A 16,767-nucleotide genomic window follows, 5' to 3' on the forward strand; every position below is an offset into this window, starting at 1 on the left:
CGGCGACTTTAAGGGGGTGTGCTACGCGAAGGCGGCGGCAGCAGCAGCAGTGTACGGCCGAGCAGCAGCAGCAGCAGGCGTGATGGCTAATGTTACAGCAGCAGAAGGGGACCGACGGCGGAGTCGGCATGCGCCGTAAATTTCTGCAGGCGGGTGGGCGGAGCGGCGACGGTGAGAAAAATCACGGGGAGCACACGTGCGCGCAGCGTACGCGGCGTCCACACATACGGCTCCTTTCACGAGGGCCTGTAGTGAAACGAGGAGGAGAGATTAGCGAGTCGAAATGCTCCCAAACAAGCGGCTTCGCGGAGAAACCTAAAAAGCATAAATACAGGAGTAAGGAGGAGGGCTGAAAGAACGGAGCGCCTAACAACACCAATAAGCCGAAGGCAACGCTCACTCTATAGTGCGGAGCGGCAGGACAAGACGTTCCTTTGCACGGCGCCTCTGATTAGGCCTGGGTGTTGCTTCGGGCGCGAGCGCTGGAGCACTGTTATTCCTGTTTCCCAAAGGGCGAAGGTGCTTGAATCGTCTAAACGAAGGAAAAGGAATAAAATATATATAGGAAAAGAAACCGTAGTCCTGGGACCAGAGCCAACTAACAACGAAGGCGGCGGCTTCTGTTTCCAAACGGCCGCCGCCGTCTGTTTCCCACGTTTGGTCCTTCCCAGTTTATGGAACGAAAAAAAAAAAAAAAAGAAGGAACGGCCCATCATCGTCGCTCCCGGGGTTAGGTTAGGAGGACAGTGCCGGTCTTTCATTCGTAAACGAGTCATGGGGAGCCTAGAGAGAGCCAAGGGGGAATGGGGGTTGGGAGGGAGGGGGAAGGGAGTTGGGGAGAAGTGTCGTCAAGCGAGTAGCACGAAGTTTCGCCGCCTCTCGTGCCCCAGGCAATGTCGGGCGCCTTGAAGCATCGATGTCGTCGGCTGCCGGGAGCCCGGTGTCGTCGGCTATACCATCGCTTCGCGGCTTCTTTGTGATGAACTGGCCGTTCGTCCCCTCTGGAGGGGGTCGGCTGCCTTTTATTTTTCCGTTTTCCAGTTTATATATCCGGGCTCTTCTTTTTCGACTTCACAAAGGTCGCCGCGCCGAGTTCGTCGCGGCAGTTAGCGTGCGCGCGTGTAAGGAGCGAAAAAGTCGTAACGAGGTCTCGGTCGCTTTTAATCTTGCGGAAAATGCCAGAAGCGCAAGCCGATTAGCCTCTCCCCTCTCTGTTTATCGTCGCTTTTCAACAGCGCCCGTCCATTAGCGGAAGCAAGTCGTAAAGGCGGAGTACTAAACTGTCTCGAGTATGGAACAACGAGAGCCTTCGCGCTCTATATGAAGCTGCTGTTATCCGAGAGCGGAAAAAGCAAAAGTAAGTTTCCGCCGCTACGGGCTCCCTCGCGTGAAACTTGCGCACGCGAATTTTTTCTTTTGCACCCTCCGCTATGCACAAAGCTCCCAAAATCTGTAGCTGCATTACTTAGAACGTCCGCCGTAATAAAACGCTTTCGGGTGGAGCGCATTATTGCTACAAGCGAACTGTGGGCTTCTACGAAAGAGAACTACATCTTGAACAAGTGGGGTGGAACTGTAATAAAATGAGGGATAGCTGTTTTCAGCAGAGATTCTAGACCAGCCAGTTTGACGTACATATCCGAACGATTCCCTTCCCTTTTCTACAAAAGGTGGAGTCAAATGACCAGGTTCGTGCTGAGGCATCGATCATTGTTGGGTACACTCCTTAATTCTTTAAAGGGTAGCGAACCAAACTTGACTGCTTGACTTCACTGCCTTTTGTTCTCTTTCTCTTGAAACTAGCTAACATGGACTAACGCGGAATAACTTCATGTTTGAAACAAAACAGCTCTACGGCGTAATTGTTCTCGGAAGCGTAGTTTTCCGGTGAAAATTAAAGAGTACCACTTGACAGGTAAAACTGTAAATGCGCATGACTTTCTTTAAAGGACCATCGACCACGCATTGTTGGCGACATAAGTTTGGCGGGGCACACGACCTACGAAAAATCCTAACTATCACTATGTCTTGCAACGCAGCAAGTCTTACTAGCACGCGCGACCAAAGCGGCGTTACAAAATTTTACCGTGCTGGTGATCTGCTGTGACGACCTGGACACGCCAAAGCCACAACTTCTAACATTTAATCATCCCGCGTGATAGATGTAGGGAAAAACAACGAAAACGGCACTCCGTGATCTGGGAGGTCTTTCGATCCAGAGCCAAGACTTTTCCACTTGCACTAATGTGCCGTGGTGTTACGGAGATGTTTAGAATGCTTCCCTATCCCTTTCCAACTTGTTGTACCTACTAGGCGCACATCGTGTAGAGCTCACAGACATTTTCAATATCTTGTTGCGTGTGTTGGAATATTTTAGTACCTCAAGGCATTGCATATAGACAACGGTGCTTATGACTTGTATTTTTTTTTCTCGTATGGCTTGCTTCAATGTGGCAAAATTTGTCATTGTAGCGATGAAGTGGAGGATGGTGATTCCAGCCCTTGCAAATGGTAGGAGAGCTGTGTTATGGCACAAAATGAACAGAATGAAGATTTTCTGCGGCCTGTCAAAACTGCCGAGAGACCCCGCGGGGAATCGAGGCAGCGCGACAGCAGCCGCAAGAGGGACAACCGCAAGGGAGGCAGGAGCGCCAGCCGCCACAGACCGTCGCAGTCGAGGGAGAGAGTCGCCTGGGCCGACGCAGTCAAGGCAAACATGGCAGAGAAGAGACAACCACCAGCGCAAAACGCCGCGAAGAAGATCCAAGAGGAGAACGGGGTGGTAAAAGCCCTGAGAGACGAGAACGAGATGCTAAAGCGGAGAATCGCCGAACAGGACGCAACCATCAAGGAAATCAACGAGAAGCTAACGACATTAATTGGGTTGCAGCAACAGCAGCAGCTACTGCCGACGCCCGCACAAGAGAGGAAACAAGAAGAGATAACCGAGGACGAACCAGAGGTCGAGGTGGACCCGAGAGCCACGAAAGAGGCGGGACCGGCTCCCAAGCGGAGAGCCATAGAGGGCGCCAAGGAACGAAAGATAATGGAGAGAATCGAAAAACAGGACGACAGACTCGACCGTCTTGAGGCGACCAGCAAGGTAACCAACGAACGCCTCACTACGCTCGCGCAAGCAGTTCAGCAGATGACAACAAACATACAGAGCACGATCCAGAACATGATGGCGCAGATGCAAGCACAGCTGCAGACGCAGATACAAGCACAAATACAAGGTATGGAAGGACAGATCATCGCCAAACTGCAGCAATCATGGACGGGACAGCACGTACAGCAGCACCCACACCGCCAGTGAGAGACCTCTTGGTCTGGCACTGGAACTGCAACGGCTTCACCGGCAAGAGAGCGGTGCTGCAGCAACACTTGCAGCAACTAACGAGGAAACCAGACGTCATTATGATTCAAGAAACGCACAGCGAAGAGACGCCGAGACTACCTGGCTACCGGTCGCACGACAGCCCGCCGAGCAAAAGGGACACGTCCAAGGGCAAGGGCAGAGGGGTTTGCACCTTCGTTAGGAAAGGGATCACTTTCATGGAACACGAAATGATCGGCAGAAGCGCCATCGAACACTGCACGGTGGAAGTAATCACGGGCAAGAGGAGGAAGGAGAGCACTTTTCTGGTGAACGTCTACAGCAATCCGTCCCACGGACAACAGAAATTCAAGGCACTCTTCCACAAAGCGAGTTCAGTCGCGGGAAGCAATACGCTCGTAGTGTGCGGAGACTTTAACTCTCCGAGCCAAGACTGGGGCTACCACAGAACGACGGTCAAGGGGAGAGAGCTCATGCAAGACGCCACCGACGTGGGACTGAACCTAATCACGGATCCGGCCTTTCCCACCAGGATCGGCACATCGGTTACGAGAGACACCACTCCGGACCTTACCTTCGTCAAAACCGACGGAGGATCGAGAGAAGCAAAATGGAGAAACACGGGCCAAGAGCTGGGCAGCGATCACTACATCGTGGAGGTCGTCGTACCGCTCGAAGGCCGAGGCAACAGCGGCATAAGGAAGCATCGCATTACGGATTGGGACGCCTTTCGAAAGGCGCTACCCGCGGTGCAACTGGATATTACGAACATCGAGCAATGGGCGGCCAACGTCGTTGAGACGATGGAAGGAGCCACCAAAGAGCTGGAGACGGACGAACGGATAGACAAGATGGACAGTAGGCTGGCCCACCTGATAGAAGCCAAGCAGTCCATAAAGGCGAGGTGGCAGAAGCGACGAACCAACCGAAGTCTAAGGAAGAAGATCGCCGAGCTCAACAGGCAGATCGAGGTCCACTGCAGGGTGCTATGCACCCAACAGTGGAACGAGGCCTGCAACGAAGCCGACGAACAGATGCACAAGGGCAAGACGTGGAACATGCTGCGGCACCTCCTCGACGAAAGCACGACCAAGGGCCACCAACACAACAACCTAGCCAGAATCCTACACAAGGCAATCTGTGAACACGGGGAGGACGAGGTCAAGGGGCGCTTGAACGCCAAGTACCTACCGACCACCCCCACAGAAAGACACCCGGATTACCAAGTCAACGAGAACGAGACGCTAGATCGAGACATCCAGACATGGGAAGTCAGAGTTGCCCTGCAGGATCTCAATGGCAGGTCCGCCGCGGGTCCCGATCGAGTTACCAACAGAGCGCTCAAGAACCTCAACGAAGCGGCCATCGAAACGCTCACGAACTTCTACAACAAGTGCTGGCAAGAAGGAAGGCTGCCCAAGCAATGGAAAGCAGCCAAGACGATCCTCATCCCCAAGCCTGGCAAGCCGCCCAACATAGAGAACCTCAGGCCGATCTCGCTCACTTCTTGCGTGGGAAAGGTCCTCGAGCACGTTCTTATGAACAGGTGGCAGCGTTACCTGGAAGAATCGGAGCTTTACCCAAATTCCATCATCGGGTTTCGGAAGAAGCTCGGGACGCAAGACGCCATGATCTTACTGAAGAACGAGATCATCGACGATACGACGGGCACCAAGGACAACAGAGCCATACTCGGGCTGGACTTGCAGAGCGCCTTCGATAAAGTGAGGCACTCGGCTATCCTGGCCCAAGTATCCAGACTAAACATGGGCAGAAGGACATACCAGTACATCAAAGACTTCCTGACGGAACGGACCACCGAAATCTGCGCAGGAGACCTGCAGCTAGAAGAGAAGAAGCTGGGGAGCGTCGGAACGCCACAGGGCTCGGTGATCTCCCCGCTTCTCTTCAACCTCGTGATGATCGGGGTGGCCAACCGGCTAGAAAGAGTAGCGGGAGTCCGACACACCATCTACGCCGACGACGTTACGCTATGGGTACCGGGAGGAAGCGACGGACACATCGAGACAACGCTGCAAGAAGCGGTCAACGCCATCGAAGAGCAGCTGGGCGGGTCTGGACTCGTTTGCTCTCCGGCCAAGTCAGAACTGCTGGTGATTCCACCGACAGGAGCGGGCAGGAAAAGAAAGAATATGGAAGTCGAGTACGAGCGGCCCAAGATCACGGTCAAGACAGCGTTAGGACAAGTAATACCGGAGGTCGAGAAGATTCGAGTGCTCGGGCTGCTCATCCAGCGAAACCGAGTCAACGGTGAAACGGTCAACAAGCTCGCGGCCAAAGCGGCCGCGGCAATGAGACTCATCAAGAGAGTGTCCAACAGAAGAGCGGGGATGAAGGAGGAGAGCCTGACTAGGCTCGTTCAATCCTTCGCAGTTAGCCACATAACGTACGTGGCCGCTTTCCACAACTGGAGGCCGAGCGAACGTAACAAGATAGACGCCACCATACGCAAAGCGTATAAGGCGGCACTCGGCCTCCTCGGGAGCACGAGCACCGAAAAATTCATGGTGCTGGGAGTCCACAACACGCTGGACGAAATAGCCGAAGCACAGAGAACGGCGCAACTCGAGCGTCTCTCTGAAACGAGAACCGGAAGAAAGATACTGCGGGACCTTGGCATCGAGCCGAGGGAAGGCGAGCAGCAGAAAGACGTACCTATACCGGATAGCATCAACAGACAGCTCAGGGTCTGCCCGATCCCGAGGAACGTGAACCCCGAGCATAACAAGGAGCGGAGGTTGGCGAGGGCCAGGGCTCTCGTGGACCTCCACGCCAGAGAAGAAGGCGCCATCTACGTGGACGCGGCGGAGTACCGAGGGAGCAGCGACGCATACGCGGTGGTGGCTGTCGGGGCATCGACGGGTGCAACGAAGACCGCGGCGAGCGTCCGGACTCGACAGGCGCACCGGGCGGAGGAGGTGGCCATCGCCTTGGCCGTCTCCGACCCCGGATGCACTACAGTGTTGTGTGACTCTAGAACGGCAGTGAAGAACTACGCCAAGGGTAGGGTATATAGTGAGGCTGCGCGCATACTGCGCAAGGCCGAAGACATCGGACGCACAAGCGCTGTGGTGATCAAGTGGTTTCCGGCCCACATGGGCAGTGACGTGTCGGAACGCGGGAACGTGAACCACAACGAGACGGCCAACTCGGCCGCGCGAGGACTAACCAACCGCGCAGCTGCAAGTACGGCCGACTCGGAGTGTTGGTCGCGGTGCAGTGCCAAGGACAAGATGACCACCTTCAACGAGATCGTGAACTGGTACAGACTTAACAGACAGACTATGCCGCCACCTCACCCGGGGCTTACCCGGAAGGAGGCAGTGTTATACCGGCAATAACAGACGGGGTCCCTGCTCACCCCGGTGCTAGCTAAACACGTGTGTCCGAGCGTGTACGCGAGTGACGTGTGTAGACTGTGCGCTAAGGAGAGAGCCACCGCGGCTCACATCCTTTGGGACTGTCGTATAAATCCACAAGAAGCCAGCGAGAAAACGACGATCCCGCCGCAGCTAGAGGCTGCAACGAAGATATATGACCAAGATACACAACTCAAGGCCGTCCAGCAGGTCTCGGCAGCTCTAGAGAGGCAGCGACCTCGCGAAACCGAGGAGAAAGGGGGCAGCACCCCGAGGAAGGGGGCGGCGGCCCTCTCGGATCCGCGGAAGTAGCGAGGAACCAAGCCCTCGAGGAGCCCAATGCACGAGATTGACGTAGTGGCCGCGTCGCGGTAAAAGCTTGTCCTCCCTGCGTGGAGGGAGCCTAACCGACTCTGCAGGCATTTTCACTAAAGTTGTTCTCTCTCTCTCTCTCTGTCAAAACTGATACTTTGGAGCGGGCTGCGGAAATAAACTTATGTACGTAAGACGTAGAAAAAGCTCTTCTTTCAGTGGCGAATTAGTACGGATATTTGTGGAGAAAAAAATGATAAGCAAGATCATTGCCGGCGTGAATGTAGGAGACCAAGAATTGATTTCTTAGAAGAAACACCAAAATAAGCTTAAACTAGCAGCATTACTTGTTTTATACTTTCGATGGCATATACGTTAGTGTGCAGGTCTGACCTTTCGATGCTACACTCTCCACGGCTTTGCATTAGATAAGGCTACCAGAAGCTGCATGATGTGCTTAGAACACCTCCGCCCCCGCCGCCACCCCCGCACACAGTATTTAACATGTGTTTGTTCTTTTGCTATTTTATATAGTTCCCACGGATTCTTTTGATAAATCGCATGGAGTATATGACTCAATTTTATCTGCTCAGGTGGCTCAACTGAAAATGCAGACATTAAACTTGCGCGGCAGTTGTCAATGTCCAAGTCGCTAATTAAGAATAGTCACTAACTTAGCTTTTATTTGCCGACCTTAAGTAACAAGTTAATGATGATGGTGATGATGAGTATAGTGTTTTGTATAGTGTTTTGTAACAAGCTACAAATGCGAACATGAAGCCGTGACATGGTTACGCCACGTCTGCTTAGCAGACATATATCTTTGGTGACAGCCTGGGTTGCAGGCCAGATAGAAGGACAGAAAATACGAGAAAAGGCAGAGCGGTTAACCAGGGTAAGCGTCCGGTAGGCTACTCTGAACTAAGAGAAAGAGAAGGGGTAGAAAAATTGAGGAGAAAGAGAGAAAAATGTATTTAATAAAGTTGCACGGTTTTCGTGGAACCTCAGTCCACAGCCTCACTGGCGAATTTTGCCAAAACCAACTCAATGAATTGCGCCAGATATACCCTTGATTTTACCATGTGCATCCCTCGGTCGGCCACCTGGAGTTTAATGGGGAGCAGAATGAGGTGGGAGTTGGGTGAGACGGGTGCGAGCGACGGGCCATTGTCCCAGAGTATGATGAAAAAACAAGATATGAGGACAAGTTGTTTGCACAGGCACGAGGCAAATAGCTGACAACAGTTTTTCGGTCAGTCCTCATACTTCAAAAAGCACATGCACATGCACTAGTGTTTGTAGAGCACCTCAAGCTGACGTCGTCTGGGACCGCGGTCCAGGAATTTTTTTGTCATGAAAAAAAAGAAGAAAAAAGACGAAAAAGCAGGCCTGAAGTGGCAATGCGGTAAACCTAGTCTCTAGTGTCATTGTGCCAGTGTTTCACGAAATATTACTTCGGCAAAAAGACTTCGGACATGTTTTTTTTTTTTTTTTTTTTTTTTCCCGATAGCAAACTGTTCGGAAGACAAAGCCACGCTGGCCGTCCCGACGCATTATTTGTCCCGAGCGAAAAGCATGTTAACTAGCAAACCGTGTTTTCTACGAAATGCTGTAGGGCTAATTTTCAAACTAGCCGTTTCACTGCTTTCTGCCTCGAGTGTTCTTTTCTCTTCCTTTCTTTTATTTTTCACTGTCCAGGATTAAACACATATAGAAGTAATGTACTAAGATATTTATCTTTATCCCGAATAAACCGGAGTAAACCGGAGTAACCGGAGTAACCAGAGTAACCTGGAGTGAAATTTCCAACGTAAGGGTGTTCATTCAACCGTTAAGAATTTCGGGCTGCCGAGGGGCAACACAGGGCTTATCGCTTGAAGCCTTAGATGCCACTAAACACAGTATGATGCCGAGAATACAACTGAGCTCGGGAAATTTGCATCGCGAATATTTCTTTTTCTTTTTTCTTGTTTGAATAACCTTGCCTTGCGGCATAATGGGACAGTGAAACGAAAGTGTGCGGACTCTACCCCCCCCCCCCCCCCCCCTAATGTAAGAAATGACCTGTATGGCGACTTACAGGCCGTAGTGATGATGAGCCATCGCATGAAACTCTTTGTCTTCTTAGTTGCTATAGCGTGTCATCTCTGAGTATTCTCTCCCTTGTAACCCTCTTTCCCGGACAAAGCCACAATTGATGATGTAGCAGAATGTTTCGGACAGATCACACGTTATTTATGCTGCTGTTGGACCCCTGCCCAAGTGACGAAGTTGTAAAGGTGCCAGAATGTCAAAATGACGTCTTTCACGTCGCTTGTCAGACAGGCAAACTGAAATGCGCGGCCACATGCTGATACCATCGCTTATAATTGTCAGCAGAAACAATGGTATTTATCACCTGTCGGAGTGGCTCAGTGGACATGGCGTCGAACTCAGCACAAGGTTGTGTGATCCATTCTCAGCCGCGGGGCGAAGGCATCCCTATGGGAGACCAATGCCTGCGCACTTCGATTTGGGTGCACAGATACACCTAAAACAAAAAGAAAATTGTAATCTGTTTCGAAACAACCGGACGCTAAACACTTAAACCTTTTCTTTCACTGGAAATTGCGCAATATTGTAGTATCTGATGAAAGGTAGAGGGGTGTCAGTACTAAAAATATTAAATAAGTACCGAGTGAATTTCGCTGTTTGAGGCGTCGCTGCAATAGAGAACTAATATTCAGCTTTTTCGAATGCTCTATCTTTAGCAAATTTACTCAGTTGCTGTGATTGCTGGAGGCTGCATGCGAAGGACCAAGGCAATGGCTTGCTGCGTTCTGCCTCCTTTTGTTAAACTCTGCGTAAAAGCACACTTCTTCGGTAAACTCTCTTTCTGCTTTGAAGCTGGTAAGCTTCCTGCCGGCTTGAAAAGTGTATTTTTCCCCCGGTGGCTTAGAAAACATGGAGAGGATAAGCATTGTGATAACTCCTCCACATTAACTTTGTTTTTGTGTATACGATCGTCGCAAAAGTGCTAGTAAGCTTTTGTCAAGTGAATTTCTTCAATGAAATGTTTTGTTCACTGACCAATGCTCCAGCTGTCCTATATAGCCTGAGTTCCAACTTAATGCCAAATACCTGGCTAATTCTTATTTCGGCACTTTTGCAAGTGTGCCTGCAGAAAGAGTGCAGCTTTCTTAAGCAGTTTCATACCACTGGTATTTCTGGCTGCCTGGAATAGTTCACAGCTACTGTGAAAGTAGTTTGTCATTCCTCTCTATTTTTTCTAACATGATTCGCCTCGCCGGCTCCGAACAATGTATTGCGTCATACAATAGTCCGACTTGGTCGACTAGGCTTATTTGCTTTTCTCTGCGAAGTCTTCGGAAGATCGCGCCGCACTATGCAGCTATTGTTCTTCGAGCGCATAGCGACGACTTGGCAGTTGCGTCCAATCGCAGGGCCGTTGTCGGACATCAAAACGCGCTGATATCCTTGTCATGAGCAGACCTGCCCTGCTTGGGAAGCCATACTCAGCTGATCTGCGTCCTGCCGCATATAGCACTAATCATGCGACTGTGCCTTTGAAGGGGAGTGTGCATGCCTCCGCCGCCAAGTATGGAACATGAAGCTCGAACGCAAAAATCTATTTGAAGAAACTTTGTTGCATTTAGGAGAAGAGGTAAGTTCAGCCGTCTGTGGTAAGTCGAAAGTAAGCGTACAATTGGTAAGTCTACAATAAGGAAAGAGAAGGAAGGCATGAAGTTCACAACTTCGTACCTCTGCTCACACACACACACACACACACACACACACACACACACACACACACACACACACACACACACACACACACACACACACACACACACACACACACACACACACACACACACACACACACACACACACACACACACACACACACACACACACACACACACACACACACACACACGCACGCACGCACACGCACGCACACGCGCGCCCACGGAAACAGATGTCGCAGTTCTGTCAGCTGCATCTGTTTGAGCATATAGTACATGTAAGTTTACAGTTTACACGAAATTGTAGTGCTACTAACTAAATCTTACTCATAAATTAATGGGTTACATAAGAGGAATGCATAATACATCAATTTTGTCCGCAGTTGATGTCTCAGTAGATCGAGTTTTCATAACATTGATGTAATTTATTGTTGCTGAATTACACAATTTTAAACTTCGCGCTTCAGTGTTCGTAAACGTATGCTATTCTCGGGGTTTTTATAGAACATTGAGGACCTAAATAAGAAAAGACCTCTTTACAACCTTTAAATTTTTACTGTAGCTTTTAAATGCAACAGATCTCCTCAAATTCGATTATGTGTAAGCCAACAAAAAACTATTTATACGTTCCAATGTACAATTATATAGACGCTCCTTAAGTAAAGAGTCCACTGAACGACCAACTCAAGCCTCTTACGTTATCCGCATATTCATATGTACCCACGACAAAACGACCGAAAGAACGAGAGAGAGCAAGAGAAAAGATGTTTGTTTGTTTGTTTTGTGTTTGTTTGTTCTACTGTTTGCTTGTTTTTAGGCTGCATAGGTCTGCGTATTCTCTCATGCGTACACTCACCCTATACTCACTTCAAAGCCGCGAGCCTAAGCGTGAGGGAGTGACTTAGGCTTTGGGTGGACGTATAGATATATAGGAACCTAAATGAGTGCCCGTGAGTGCGAGAAGGCGTGAATATGAACGCCAGTGAGTACTTATATGTGAGCACGAGTATGCGCGATTATAAGCGTGACTGAGGACATGTGAATGGGAGTATATAGGCGTGGACATGCACGTGAGTGGACGCGACTGTACTAGATTGCCAACGTATCGTGTAGATTGCGGTATCTACATCCGAGACACTGCCCTGTTATCTAATTGCTGAAGTTGTTCGCTCTGGAAGTTTTCCTTTTGTGTTTCGACTTGTTGTCGTGGCCTCATTTTCCGTAGTGTCCTGTTGCTGAGCTAGCCGAGGTCAGTTCGATTCCCGGCCTCGAGTTCTGCGGTATATGCGCGAGAATCCTCGTGCACTTGCATTTTAGGTGCACGTCCGAGATCCCTATTATCAGCCTGTTTGTAAGGCCGAGTTTTCTTCACTGACGCGCTAATCATGGAATCTTTCGTTGCTGTCCATGGCTGAGGCCACGCTGCCTTTTTCGACTTTCTTATTCGATTTGAGGTAATATCCCCTGAATATCCATACGCATGGCTGACTGTAGTAATACATTAATGAAATGGGCGAAGGAGCGTTTCAAAAAGCAGTGGAATGGAAAAGAAATACAACGAGGAGAATATCCGGTGACAACAACATGGCGACGGTCTTCTTTCCTTAATTTCTGCATGTTGCGTTGCTCAATCTTTATTTACCGGGAAGTAAATTGACATTACTCTCAATACACAGAAATACTGAGTATATTACCACGCTTTTACCTGCTACTGTGTGTTACCTGCTACTGTGTGTCATAGTTGTGCTAACCCCTGTTGGTGTCCTGTCAGGAAGTTCCCCCAATAGTTCTTATTTCAGCAGATGCAAGTGGTATATACCGGGTCTTTCAACGAACACTTTCAAAATTAAAAAGGAAAATGCCTGTGACAGATAGCACAATTTTAGTTCATGGACTGGTCTACTCAATGAAGCGGAAATTACACAAATATTTGAAATTCATAATCACCTAATTGACAAAAAATGCTAATTAAGTTTTCCTCTAACCTTTTCTTTCACTTTCTTTCCTTTTCTTTCACATACTTCAACGTACAAACTCTAGCCGAGTTTGCAAGGAACACTTGGAATAAATTCTCAGGATGGCACGAGTTTCGAAATATTTATTCCCGAACCTTGCGGAGAAATGCTTTGGCGTTCCAGTTACTTTTGTGCTTCAATGCATACAACAAAGCTTTTTAATAAAAGAAATAGAACGATAGGGCATCTTTACCGCGCAGTCTGACGACGCGTATCTCGCAAATGGTGTCATTCACAATTTTTTTTTTTTCCGAGTGGCTATATATATATTTTTTTTAATTATGTGGTTTTACGTGCCAAAACCCCTTTTTGATTATGAGGCATGCCGTAGTGGAGGACTCCGGAAATTTCGACGACCTGGGGTTCTTTAACGTGCACCTAAATCTAAGTACACGGGTGCTTTCGCCCCCATCGAAATGCGGCCGCCGTGGCCGGGATTCGATCCCGCGACCTCGTGCTCAGCAGCCCAACACCATAGCCACTGAGCAACCACGGTGGGCACAACTGGGTATGCCTTCCAGTCTCACCCGCTGGAATTTGCAAATTGCAATATGTGCCATATAGCGCAATTAGTAAAAAACTTAATTAGTACATTCTTGTTAATTAATCGGTTATGCATTTCAATTTTGTGCGCAAGTAATGTCGACCTCTTCGAGTAGACCGGCTCATAGACCATAATTCTGATGTCTGCCGCAGGCGATATTAAAGAAAATTTCGAAAGTGTTCACTGAAACATCCTGCATTCAACTTCTGTTTGATGTGCCGTCTTTATTGGAAACAAATGAAACAAAAATGACACTGATTATCCACCCAAGTAATCAGCGCGGCCGACACTTCGCTGCAGTGCCAGCGGCAATTCACGTATACGCACGCTCAAGCCCGACAACACTGCCGCTGCAGATAAACGCGGAATGCAAATAGCGCGCCACTGAACATCAGCAGTGTCACTATACTTATCCCGCGGGAATTGCGTCATCCGTTCCTCATTCACGCCACTCTCAGTAGGTCGGACGCCGTGCCGTTCATGAATTCAGGAAAGGTACAGGCGAGGGCAGGCCACGGATGCGGCGGTAAAGAGGTTGAGGGTTGCCGAAGCAGATAAAAGGCTGACTCGGCGCCACTGTACACTATTTTCTGCTACCTGTGTATATTGTATTAAGCTTTTATAGAGCGCAGCTGTTAGGCGCCCGTTACTGCGGCGAGCATCGGCGTCCCTCGTAACCGAACAAACGAGCATAGGGAAAGATGAGCGCGAAGGTGACGCACACCGGGGGTTGAAGAAAAGCGGCGAGAGCTAAGAGGCGCGAGGAGAAAAGTGGGGAGGAGGGTAAAGGAGGGTCTTAAAGGAGGGAGGTGAAGAGTGGGGTAAAGTGCAGCGCAGTAACCGTCTCTATAGCCTCCTCCGCTTTCCGCCTCGTGGTTCCGGAGAGGAGGGTGCAGCGCAACCGTGAGGTGGAAAGCGGAGGAGGATATGGTGAAAGAGGGAGGAGGAAGCGGGGTGCCGGTGGCGCCCAGGCATGCGGCGATCGCGGAAACAAAGCGCTGGCGTGGACTTCGGACCCACAGCGCCAGGCCTACTTCGCCTGCGGTGCCGCCGCCGCTAGAGAATACGCTCCGCGCGAGCCACGTGTTCCCGCTTTCTTTCTGAGCAAAACAACCGGTGTAAATGTTTCGTCTGCCGTTGCTGCTACACGAGCTGCCAGAGAAGAGGCTCAGTGCCACCGCCGAGAGCACCCTGTCGTTCAGAATGAAATTCTTTGCCGCAATATATCGTGAATTCAAAAACACCTACAGCTGCGCTCAAAATTCGCATTAGAGAGTATCGTAAACGTGGGTGAATTTTCGTTCCTCTTCGTCTGCTCCAAGAGTACGTCTCTCGTCATCCACCCCCAAGCCACAACAATACTCACTTGCTACAATTCCCACATTTAGATATGTGCCACAATGTAATTAATTAAAAATTATTCAGCGTAATTTTGTTAATTATTGAATTAAACATTTCAATATTTCGTAGAAGTTATAGCGGCCTCATGGAGTAATTCAGATCAAGGGTTGGAATTGCGCTATCGGCCACAGACACGTTTCTTTTTTTTAATTTGGTACAGCGAAAAAGGAGTAACACCCTGTACGTATATACCGACAAGCTTGTATGAGCGTCACACCAAAAATTGCTAAACACTTAAATTAGTGCATATGAAAGAAGAGCCTAAATTCATTCAAACTTGAACAAGCACCATAGCGGTAGTATCATATCAGCCTGTACACAGTCAGACGAAGATGACAGGCTATAGTTGGTTATTCAACATGAATTTCTTACCAGGTTAAGCAAAAATTACATAACTACGCATAAGTTTCATGGTACAGCGGTAGATGTTTTGTCACAAAGGTTCATAAAATACTCAATCATGTGTATACCTCTCGCTTGACTTATGGGTTTTCACTTTCTAGGAATGATGTTGATAGACTTGGTATTAAACAACGACATCGGCAGTCTAGAGGCCTCTATAAACCGCAGGAATTGTAGTATACGTCCTGCTGATTTTTTTTAGTTCGAGCAATTTATTTAATCGCCTATGGCAAATCTTTGGCTTCGTTCTTCATTTGCAGCTGGATTTCTAGATGAGGCGGAAAATCATGCGTAATAAATCGCCATGTCTATGTAGGTAATAAAACAGGTTATTATTATTATTATTATTATTATTATTATTATTATTATTATTATTATTATTATTATTATTATTGTTGTTGTTGTTGTTGATCGGCAGGGTTCGCCGCAAGGCATAAAGGGTAAGAGAACGTTAAACAAACACTTTCAACCCTGCATCGTGCGGCAGTGTCTTCGAAAACTTGTTCTCCATCACCCAGTAGTCATTGTTTTCCGGCAGGTCTGGCTACAATCCAGCCTTTCTTGAGTTCTTAAAGCTGATCACCCGCGTTCCACGAAACATCCAAAGCAGGCATTCAGCATTTGACGTCGTCCAGGCGGCCGAGCCCTTGGAACGCGTTCCTTGGTCGTCTTTTGTCGATCCCCAAGCACAAGTGACTGATGCTGTAACGGTCACTCGAGTCCGAAGCCGCGTCACTCAGCCGCGTCACATCAGGGAGGAGCTTTGCGCCGATCCTAACTCTCTTGCATGCGTAATCATGCGAAAACTAATTAAAATTTGGAGTCTGATATCTCGGATCGCAGACACGCTAGAAGAATTCTTCCAGCTGATTAAACACGGCAAGCTGGGTGAGTTGGTGATTGAACGTGTTCCTAGGGGTGGGCAGCGCAACCCGGACGAAACACAAACGGAAGTACACGATACGAGCGCAGTATCGTATAGTGTACTTCCTTTTGTCTTTCGTCCGGGTTGCGCTGCCCACCCTAGGAACATGTTTCAACTGATACTGTCTAGAAACACGACTGCCTCTAACTTTTCAATACAAAAATACCCACTTACTGCAGTCAACCAAAAGTTATTTATTCAATTTGAGCTGATTGGTCTGCTGAAAGCGATATTTATCATCTCACTTTGTGGCCCCCTGGCCACATAACCCACTTGCACAGGTGGTCTTCGCGTGCCTCCCAGTGCCTAAGTTTAAGAAAACCACAAAACTTAATTCTGAACACCCGTGTATATGCCTGGACGTGACTTGCAGATGCATTCTTGTATACCCGCGCGATGCATTCCTGTCGTTTGAATAAATCATGTGTGTTGGATGAAAACTATCCTTAGGAATAGCGCTTTCCGTTCTCGCTTGCTTTAGCACCTCGTGCACGCAATTTTTTTTTTTTTTATAATAGAAGCGCTTACGGCGTTATTGAGCCCACAAGTGTACGAAATCCACAACCTTGATTCCTAGCTGCAAGTTCAAAAATACCCCATCGCTTAATAACTTCACTTCATATGCTGTACGATTGCGTTTTTCCAAGAAATTCATTCACGACGCAATCAGTATACTGAAGACTGAAAGTGTTGCACTGGCAT

At 48.9% G+C, this 16,767-nt stretch overlaps 1 pseudogene; it reads left to right on the top strand.

Annotated features, from left to right (window-relative positions):
* Nucleotides 1–4,188: 4,188 nt before the first annotated feature.
* LOC126534891 (uncharacterized) lies at nt 4,189–7,165 on the top strand (annotated as a pseudogene).
* Nucleotides 7,166–16,767: the final 9,602 nt, after the last annotated feature.

Source organism: Dermacentor andersoni, chromosome 3 (assembly GCF_023375885.2).
Source record: "Dermacentor andersoni chromosome 3, qqDerAnde1_hic_scaffold, whole genome shotgun sequence".
Taxonomy (NCBI): domain Eukaryota; kingdom Metazoa; phylum Arthropoda; class Arachnida; order Ixodida; family Ixodidae; genus Dermacentor; species Dermacentor andersoni.